The sequence below is a fragment of the Lepus europaeus genome, chromosome 12 (assembly GCF_033115175.1).
Source record: "Lepus europaeus isolate LE1 chromosome 12, mLepTim1.pri, whole genome shotgun sequence".
Lineage (NCBI taxonomy): Eukaryota > Metazoa > Chordata > Mammalia > Lagomorpha > Leporidae > Lepus > Lepus europaeus.
In genome coordinates, this window is record NC_084838.1 from 96361707 (window position 1) to 96372850 (window position 11144).

The following is an 11144-nucleotide window of genomic DNA, read 5'->3' on the forward strand; positions in this document are numbered from 1 at the left end:
CGGCAATTTGGGGAGTGAACCAACGGAAGGAAGACCTTTCTGTCTCTCTCTCTCTCACTAACTCTGCCTGTCAAAAAAAAAAAAAAAAAAAGAGTTACAGAGAGAGAGAGAGAGAAGAGGGAGAGACAGAGAGATAGAGATAGAGAGAGCTCTTCCATCAGCCGGTTCACTGGACAGGGATAGGCCAGACTGAAACCAGGAGCCAGGAGCTTCTTCAGGGTCTCCCGTGTGAGTACAAGGGCCCAAAGACTTGTGCTATCTTCTATTGTTTTTCCAGGTGCATTAACAGGGAGCTGGATTGAAAGTGGAGCAGCCAGAACTCAAACCAGTGCCCACATGTGATGCCAGCACTACAGACAGTGGCTTAACCTGCTACGCCACAGCACCGGCCCTTTCCCACTTTTTAAATTATTTATATAAAGGGTACAAATTTCATCTTTTTCATATATGCAGTTTTAAGAACATAATGATACTTCCAACCCTGCCCGCCCTCCCTCCTTCCCTCTTCTCTTTCCTTTCTTTTCTTTCTTTTTTAAAATTTATTTATTTATTTGAAAGGCACAGTTACAGAGGCAGAGAGAGAGAGAGAGACAGAGAGAGAGGGAGACAGAGAGACACACAGATAGAGGCTGTCCATCTGCTGATTCAATCCTCAAATGGTTGCAACGGCTGGAGCTGGGCTGATCCGAAGCCAGGAACCTGGAGCTTCTTTCAGGTCTCCCACATAGGTGCAGCGGCCTAGGGAATTGGGCCATCTTCTACTGCTTTCCCAGGCCATAGCAGAGAGCTGGGTCAGAACTGGAGCAGGTGGGACTCTGAACCACTGCTCATGTGGGATGTTGGCACTGCAGGTAGAGGCTTTACCTGCTAAGCCACAGCACCGGCCCCCTTTTTTATTTTAATTTTTTTCAATGACATACTTTCAGTTTACTTTATAATTTCAATGTTAACCCTCCACTAAATGAAGAATTCAACAAGTAGAAAAGCCACTGTTCCTCCACAGTATAGATAAGAGTTATAAATAATAATCAAATCACAAAATGTTAGTTTTGCTCATATACATTATATTTTTTGGTACTCTGTATATTAGTTACCACAAATCAGAGAAAACATATGACATTAATCTTTTGAGGACTGGCTTATTTCACTAAACATAATGGTCTCTAATTGCAACCATTTTATTGCAAGAGACAGGATGTTATTCTTTTTCATGGTTGGGTAGTATCCCATAGTGTATATATACCACAATTTCTTTATGCAGTCATGAGTTGGACATCTGGGTTGATTATGTATCATAGCTATTGTGAGTTGAGGGGTACAGATAACTATTTCATATGCTGATTTCATTTACTTTGGATAAATTCCTAGGAGTGCGGTTGCTGGGTCAGGTGGTAGATCTATTTTTAGATTTCCTAGGAAATCCAAACATCTTCCATACTAGTTTGTATTCCCAACCACAGTGGATTAGGGTACCTTTTTCTCCACATCTTTGCCAGCATTGGTTGTATTTGATTTTTGGATGATAGCCATTTGGGCTGAGGTGAACCTTCATTGTGTTGTATTTGAATTTCCCAGACGGCTAGTGATCCTGAGCATTTTTCATGTGCCTGTTGGCCATTTGTATTTCACCCTTCATATCCTTAGTTCATTTCTTAATTGGATTGCTTGTTTTGTTGTTGTTGAGTTTCTTAAGCTCCTTATATATTCTGGATATTAATCCTTCATCAGATATATAATTTGCAAATGTCTTCTTCTGTTCTGTTGGTTGCGTCCTTAGTTGAGTGTTTCCTTTGCTGTACAGAAGCTTCTCAACTTGATATAATCCCATTTGTCTATTTTTGCCTTTATGGCCTGTGGTTCTGGGAAGAATTCCTGGCCTATGCCAATATCTTGCCGTGTTTCCCCTGTGGTTTCCTCCAGTAATGTGATGGTTTCAGGTCTTAGGTTTAGATCCATGATTCACTGTGGGGTGATTTTTGTATAGTATTGTAAGGTAGGGGTCTTGTGTCATACTTCTGCACGCAGAGATCCAATTTTCCCAACACCATTTATTAGACTGTCCTTCCTCCAGGGAGTGATTTTAGCTCCTTTGTCAAAGATTATTTGGTTGTAGATGCATGCATTAATTTCTGCTGTCTCTAATCAAAATCATAAAATCAGAGATGAAAATGGAATGTTACAATGGATATCACAGAAATAAAAGAATCATCAGGAATTACAAAAAAAAAAAGCTATATGCCAACAAATGGGAAAATCTAGAAGAAACAGAGATTTCTGGACACATGCAATTTACCAAAATTGAGTTAAGATACAGAAAACCTAAATGGACCAATAGCCAAAATAAAGATCTATTCTTGTGACAGTACCAGGCTGTTTGGATTATAACTGCCCTATAATATGATTTGAAATCTGGTGTTGTCATGCCTCCGGCTTTATTTTTATTGTTTAGGATTACTTTGGCTCTTCAGGGTCTCATTTGATTTTATGTGACATTTAGGGCCATATTTTCTAGATCTGATGCCATCTTTGGTATTTTCATTGGGATCACATTAAATCTGCACATTGCTTTGGGTAGTATGGGCATTTTGATGATATTAATTCTTCTGATCCATGAACATGGAAGATTTTTCCATTTTTCTGTCTTCTTGTATTTCTTTCCTTAATATTTTGGTAATTTTCAGTGTATAGATCTCTCATCCATGGTTAAATTTATCCCAAGGTATTTACATTTTTTTTGTAGCTATTATGAATGGGATTGATCTTACAAATTCTTTCTCAGCCATGGCATTGTCTGTATATACAATGGCTATTGATTTTTGTGTGTTGATTTTATACCTCGCAACTTTGCTAAACTCTCTTATGAGTCCTAATAATCTCTTAGTGGAGTCTTTGCTTCCTATCAGTATAGGATCATGTCATTTGCAAATAGGGATAACTTGGCTTTCTCCTTTCCCATTTCTATCCGTTTGATTTCTTTTTCTTATCTAATGGCTCTGATTAAAACTTCCAGAATTATATTGAATATGAATGATGAGAGGGGCATCCTTGTTTAGTCCTCAGTCTTGGTGGAAAGGCTTCCAGCTTCTCCCCATTCAGTATGATGCTGGCTCTGAGTTTGTCATATATTTCCTTGATTATGTCAAGGTGTGTTCCTTTTGTATTCAATTTGCTTAAGGTTTTTTTTTTTTCTTACGTTGAAAGGATGCTGTATTTTATCAAATGCTTTCTCTGTATCTATTGAGATCATTCTATGATTTTTATTCTTCATTATGCTAATGTGATGTATCACACTTATTGATTTACATGTGTTGAGCCATCTCTGCATGCCAGGGATAAATCCCACTTGGTCTTCGTGAATCATCTTTTTGATGTGTTGTTGGGTTTGATTAGCTAGTATTTTCTGGAGGATTTTTGAATCTATGCTTATCAGGGATATTGGTCTATAGTTCTATTTCTTTGTTGTATTTTTTTCTAATTTTGGAATTAAGGTGATGCTGGCTTCATAGAAGGAGTTTGGGAGGATTCCCTCCCTTTCAATTGTTTCGACTAGCTTGAGAAGAATTAGAATTCGTTCTTTAAGTGTCTGGTAGAATTCAGCAGTGATGCCATCTGGTCCTGGCCTTTGTTGGTGCGGTCTTTATTACAGATTCAATCTTTATTTTGGTTATTGGTCCATTTAGGTTTTCTGTATCTTAACTCAATTTTGGTAAATTGTGTGTGTCCAGAAATCTGTTTCCTCTAGATTTTCCCATTTGTTGGCATATAGCTTTTTTTAAATTTTTTTTTTTGTAATTCCTGATGATTCTTTTTATTTCTGTGATATCCATTGTAACATCTCCTTTTTCATCTCCGAGTTTATGAATTTGGCCTTCTCTCTTGAGACATGGCACTTTCCTTAGAAGAAAGAATGTGCCCTGTACCCTGCAGCTGTGGGAATTCTGGGCACAAGCTCTAATTCTCACATAATCTGTGTCATCCAGGGAATTGCCCTCTGTTTCTTGGGGCTCAGTACCATCAAAAATCTAAATGTACCAGATCTCAGGAAGGCCCTTCTGTATCTCCTAGTACATGGTGCTGAGAAACCAGCACACTGTCCTCAGCATTACCCTTGTATGTCCTGTGGGAACTGGGAGCAGTTCCCTCTGTGCCCTGCAGATCTGGGATTGTTACTGTTGGTGCAAAAGCCCCTGGAGTAAGTTATACTCACCTGTGTATCTGGAGAACTTGATCTCTGTTTCAGATTGGTGGTTGCCAGTCCACAACCCTCAACACAGCTGACTCGCATCCTATGTGATCTGAGTAACAACTGCACTGCATTCTGCAGCTCCAGGACTATAGCTGTAAGTATTACATTCAAGTCACCAGACTCTACCCCATGAGTCCTAGGGTGGAAACTACCTGCATTACACCACTTCAGATCAACACTTGCCAGTGCAAAATCCTCAATATTTATATATATATTGTAGTCATACTGGAGGAATGGGGAAGTTTCCCCTTCTCATCCTTCAGTGGTGGCACTAGGTACTTTGGTGACCAGTCACATTTACCTAGATCTGAGGAGGTCCCAACCATATTACATATCCCAGTACCACATCTAGTGGTGCCACAAGACCAAATATGATACAGTCTTGCCTGGTAGGATAACAAGCAACCCCCATATTTCCCTCAGCACTGAGAATGAAGCCCCAGCCATCACTAACCCTAGTGTGATTGTCACCCAACTCTCTAGGTACTGAAGATACACACCCTAGGAAGCCAACATACACTTCAAATTCGTATTTCGCCGGCGCCGCGGCTCACTAGGCTAATCCTCTGCCTTGCGGTGCCGGCACACCGGGTTCTAGTCCAGGTCGGGGCACTGATCCTGTCCCGGTTGCCCCTCTTCCAGGCCAGCTCTCTGCTGTGGCTAGGGAGTGCAGTGGAGGATGGCCCAAGTCCTTGGGCCCTGCACCCCATGGGAGACCAGGAGAAGCACCTGGCTCCTGCCATCGGATCAGCGCGGTGCGCCGGCCGCAGCGCGCCTACCGTGGCGGCCATTGGAGGGTGAACCAATGGCAAAAGGAAGACCTTTCTCTCTCTCTCTCTCTGTCCACTCTGCCTGTCAAAAAAAAAAATTCGTATTTCTATCTCTACAAACTGCTGCAGACTAGATAAGCATAGCACTGATGGACAATGCTGACAGTGAATTAAGCTAAAGAAACCACTCATATGTTATACTTACTGTATCACCTAGAAAGCCAAACTAACAACCCAAGATATATCCCACATTTCACCTAAAAAAAACTATTTTCCAACTAAATACATTCCATAAAGAAGGAACAGTTAGACCAGAGGTGCAGGTATCAACATAGGGACACAGGAAGCATAACTCAACAAAGGATGACATCTGCAAAAAGATAGAACAGCTCTCCAGAAATATAACCTGATTTCAAGCAAATCAATGAAAATGCCTGAAAAAGAATTCAAACAATGACCCTAAGGAAACTCAAAGAGATGCAAGAAAATACAGTTTAAAGAAATTATTGAATTTCTCATTCATATTATGTATTGTTTTTCTGAAGAGATATATTTCATCAAAAAGAGCCAAACAGAAATTTTAGAGCTGAAAACTTTAATCAATGAAACAAAAAATACAATTGAGAGATTCAACAATAAACAAACCAGAGAAAAGATCTTCTGAGCTGGAGGACAAGACTTTTCAAATAATCCAGTCAAGCAAAAGAGAGAAAAGTAGTAAAAATTAGGGGAAAGTTATGAGACCTATGGGATACAATTAAATAAACAAATATTCATATCTTAAGAACACCTAAACTAGAAAAGAAAAAAGCCATTAAGTACATACAGAAGGAAACAGAACCTGAAAACTTCCCAAATCTTGAAAGTGATGTGGATATCCAGATACAGGAAGCTCAAAGGATCCCAACCAGACTCAACCAAAAAAGATCTCTAAAAGCATATTATAGTCAATTTATCAAAAGTTAAGAACAGGGAGATAATCTTATGAGACAAAATCATCAACTTACACATAAAGTAAAACCAATTTAGACTAATAGCAGACTTCTCAGCAGAAACCCTATAGGCAAGACTGGGATGATATATTCAAAGTCTTGAAAGAAAAATAATCCCAATCAAGAATGTTATATATCAACAAAAGCTACCCTTTAGAAGTGAAATTTTTCCTAGACAAGCAAAACTAGAGAGAATTCTTTTCCATCAGAGCAACCTTACAAGAAATTCTATGTTAGAAGCAATTATCATGAAAATGCATGACTGTAAAAAATTCACTGAGCAGTCACAATGTATAACCAATCAACAAAATTATAAATTAGTCTTATCAATATTTACCTTGAGCCTAAGTGTATTAAGTTAACAAGTAAAAAGATATACATTGGCTGAATGGATAAAGACCAAAACCCAACTGTCTGCTGCATACAGGAAATTCACTTCACAGGAAAATAGCCGTAGGCTGAAAGTGAAGGGTTAGAAAAAGATATACCATGTAAAGAGAAATAAAAACGAGCAGGAGTAGTGAAATTCTTACAGGTGAAATATACTTTTTTTTTTGACAGGCAGAATTAGACAGTGAGAGAGAGAGAGAGAGAGAGAAAGGTCTTCCTTCCGTTGTTTCACCCCCCAAATGGCTGCTACAGCTGGAGCGCTGTGCCAATCCAAAGCCAGGAGCCAGGTGCTTCTTCCTGGTCTCCTGCGGGTGCAGGGCCCAAGCACTTGGGCCATCCTTCAGGTAAAATATACTTTAAGTCAAATATTGTAAAAAGAAACAAAGAAGGATATTAAACCTTGATCCAAAAATTCCAGAAGATATAACAATTATATATAACCCAGATATATAGAGTATATTATTAGACCTTCAGAGAGAGATAAACTCTAATACAGTAATACTCTAATACAATGATAGTGAGGAACATCAACACCCAAGTCATTAACTGACAGATATTCCAGCCAGAAAATCATCCAAGATGTATCAGATTTGAACTAATATATAAAACCAATGGACCTATTACATTTACAGAACATTTCACCCAACAGGTAACACATTCTGATATACATTCTTATCTCATAAATATATTGAACACTTTCTATGATATGTCATATATTAGGCCACAAATCAAGTCTCAGTAAATTAAATAGAAATCATAACATTTATCTTCTCAAAAAAGGTATAAAACTAGAAAACAATAGAAAATTTACAAATACATGGAACATGTTCCTGAATGACTAATGCATCAATTGAAGAAATCATAAAGGAAATAAACTTTCTTGAAACAAATGAAAATACAACAAACCAAAACCTGCAGGAGATAGCAAAAGCAACATTAAGTGCAAAGTTTCTATCAATAAGTTCTTATAGTAAAAAATACAAAAAGATCAACTTAATGATGCATCTCAAAGGCTTAGAAAAATAGGAATGAGTCAAAACCAAAATTAGATAAAAAGTAATACAAATCAGAGTAGAAAGAAATTAAATTATAACTAGAAAAGCAATAAAGGTGGGATTCCAAGATGATGGAATAGCGACAGGATGGTCTGTCTTATGCAGGATGAAATGAATATTAAAAAAATGAGAGTCCATTCTCAGGATAAACCTGCAGACAGCAGCCCAGAGTAGTGAAGGTGGTCCAGACCCATGCTGAGAGAGAAAAAAACAAAACAGAAGATCTGCCCCTTTGGATATGGGGAAGATGCCACCCAACCCAGCAATCCAGGTGAGAGGGGACTCCAAGTACCCAAGGCACTCCTGACACATCGGGAGGAAAAGCTTAGTAAACTGCTATTGGAACTCCACACAGATCTCCCATGGGTGAGATTAAAAAAAAAAAAAAAAAAACCAGAGGGGGAGTGGATGGCACTGTGGTGTAGCGGGTAAAGCCACTGCCTGCAGTGCCAGCATCCCATATGGGTGCCTGCTTTAGTCCTGGCTGCTCCACTTAAGACACAGCTCTCTGCTACAGTCTGTAAAATCAGTAGAATATGGCCCAACTGCTTGGGCTCCTGCACCCATGTGGGAGACCCAGAAGAAGCTCCAGGCTTTGGATCAGCCTACCTACAGCCATTGTAGCAATCTGGGGAGTGAACGAGCAGATGGAAGATTCTCTGTCTCCCTTTCTCTCTCTGCCTCTGTCTCTCTGTAACTCTGTCAAATAAATGAATAAATATTAAAAAAAAAAAAAAAACAAAAAAACAGAGGTGGGGAAAAAAGGCAGGCTTACATCTGTCCACCCCTTGCCTCATTTCTGCTGCAGTGGAGACCTGTGGCCAGCAGGGGGAGAGCTGACACCATTGTTCGACACAGACAGGGTGCAGCCGCCCTAGCACCAGAGTCAGATGCACCACATTTGCAGCCCAGCAACAAGAGGAAGGGGAAAAAGTTGCATAAGGGAGCCTGCAATATGCCCTTAAACCACAGATACAGAGAGAAAAGAAATCTACAAATGCCGAGAAACAAATGCAAAAATCAAGTATAATGAAGATACTATGAGCCCCCCAAAGGAACACTACAATATTTCAACATTAGAATATGAAAAAGAAGGGCTCACTGGGCTAATCCTCCACCTGCGGCACTGGTACTCTGGGTTCTAGTCCCGGTTGGGGGCACTGGTTCTGTCCCGGTTGCTCCGCTTCCAGTCCAGCTCTCTGCTACGGCCCAGAGAGGCAGTGGAGGATGGCCCAAGTCCTTGGGCCCTGCACCCGCAAGGGATACCAGGAGGAAGCACCTGGATCCTGGCTTCGGATTGGCACAGCGCTCCAGCCGTAGCGGCCATTTTGGGGGTGAACCAACAGAAGGAAGACCTCTCTGTCTCTCTCTCTCACTAACTCTGCCTGTCCAAAAAAAAGAATATGAAAATGAAGAGATTGAGGAAATATCAGACACGGAATTCAAAAAACTAATCATCAGATTACTCAAAAGCAATCAGAAGCAAATTCAGAAACTAAAGAAAACTATGTATGAAATAAATGAAAAATTTTCACATGAAATTGGGATTTTAAAGAGAAATCAAAATGAAATACTAGAAATGAAGAAATAAAAAAATCAAATAAAAAACACAGTGGAAAGTCTTAACAACAGAATAGGTGAGGCAAAAGAAACAATATCAGAGCTAGAATACAAATCCCTGGGAAATTTATAGTCAAACCAAAAACAAGAAGAAATCAGAAAACTAAAAAACACTGTTGGATATCTATAGGATACCATCAAACAACCAAACATAACAGGTCTTAGGAGTTCTTTAAGGCATGGAGAAAGAGAAGAGATTAGATGGCCTATTTAGTGAAATAATAACAGAACTTCCTAATTTGCATCCAAATATAGGAATCACATAGAACTCCCAATAGACATGTCCAGAAAGGATCTTCACCACGACACACTGTAGTCAAACACTCCACAATAGAGCACAAAGATTCTAAAGTGAGCACAAAGATTCTAAAGTGTGCACAAGAGAAATGCCAGATTACCATCAGAGGATCTCCAGACTCATAGCAGACTTCTCATCAGAAACCCTAAAGGATATGAGAGAATGGCAAGAAACACTCCAAGCCTTAAGAGAAAAAAATTTCAACCCCGAATACAGTACCCTGCAAAGTTCTCATTAGTGAATGAAGATGTGAAATAGACCTTCCATAACAAATAGAAATTGAAAGAATTTGTCCACCTGTCCAGCCTTACAAAAGATGCTTAAGGATGTGCTAAACACAGAAACATGGTCATCACTGCCAAAGAATCTGAAGGCACAAAACTCCTCAGTAAAAGTACAAAGGAAATCTAAAGTAAAAAAAAAAAAATAGGAATATTCATGGGAAAATGGCAAGGCAAAGTCATTGCGCATCAATGGTCACCTTGAATGTAAATGGTCTCGACTCTCCAGTTAAAAGACACAGACTGGCTGAATAGATTAAAAAAGAAAACCCATCTATTTGCTGCCTATAAGAAACACATCTCACCCAGAAAGATACTCCCAGACTGAAGGTAAAAGAATGGAAAAAGATATTCCATGCTAACAGAAACCAAAAAAGAGCTGGTGCAGCCATCCTAATATCAGACAAAATACTTTTTTAAAAAAGATATTTATTTTATTTTATTTGAAAGATAGAGTTACAGAGAGATGGAGACAGAGAAAGAGAGGTCTTCCAGCTGCTAGTTCACTCCCCAGATGGCTGCAATGGCTGCAGCTGCACCAATCCAAAGCCAGTGCCATGAGCTTCTTCCAGGTCTCCCAATTGGGTGCAGGGGCCTAAGAACTTGGGCCATCTTCTACTGCTATCCCAGGCCACAACAGAGAGCTGCATCAGAAGAGGAGCAGCTGGGACTAGAACCGGCACCCAAATGGGATGCCGGTGCTTCAGGTCAGGGCTTTAACCACTGTGCCACAGCACCAGCCCCCAGACAAAATACTTTAACATAACAGTTAAAAGTGACATGGCATCTCCTCCCAGGCCAGTGAAGTAATGAAAGTCAACAGAGTGCCTTCCCCCTAGGAGGTTCACACCTCCCTTAGGATATACCCCATGTGAAGAGATAGGTAGGTCTGGGCCTCTTAACTTACAGGGCCTAAAGCCCAACAGATTATTGTCAAGCCCCTTCTATCAGGTTCTATTTGCCTCTCAATCAGAAAACTTAATTGTAGCTTAGAAAGCACCTTTCTTAGCTCCTCTAATAATGACTCTGTCCTTTGTTCTAGACCCTGTCTAACGTACTTGGGCCTCATTCCTGTGTAATCATAACCTCTACTCTACCACCAATGGCTCTACTCCCAACCTGTGTGTACTGATGGTCCTCTTCCCCACTTAATGCTGTATAATTGTTCAAACCTGGTAAATGCCACTCTTAGGATCATTGGTTACTATCCTCACTCTGTCTTGTATGACCTTGTCTAAACATGATCAGAGTCGGCAAACTTGGAAGGCTTCCATAGCCTTGGCAACTCATGACGACAGCCTAGGGTGGTTACTGGTGCCATAAACTAGAGTGTCAATTTGTTGGGTCAACAACAGGAGCCACTGTGCACTTGCTCCTCATGTGGGATCTCTGTCCTTAATGTGCTGTACATTGTGATTTAATGCTATAACTAGTACTCAAACAGTATGTTTCACTTTGTGTTTCTATGTGGGTGCAAACTGTTGAAATCTTT

General features: G+C 39.9%; 1 long non-coding RNA gene across 1 annotated transcript; it reads left to right on the forward strand.

Moving 5' to 3' along the window:
* The first annotated feature begins 293 nt into the window (after positions 1 to 293).
* LOC133772036 (uncharacterized) lies at positions 294 to 10936 on the forward strand. Its single transcript, XR_009867675.1, has 3 exons — positions 294 to 423; positions 4241 to 4340; positions 10695 to 10936. It is a non-coding gene; the product is annotated as an uncharacterized LOC133772036 (long non-coding RNA).
* The last annotated feature ends 208 nt before the right edge of the window (positions 10937 to 11144 follow it).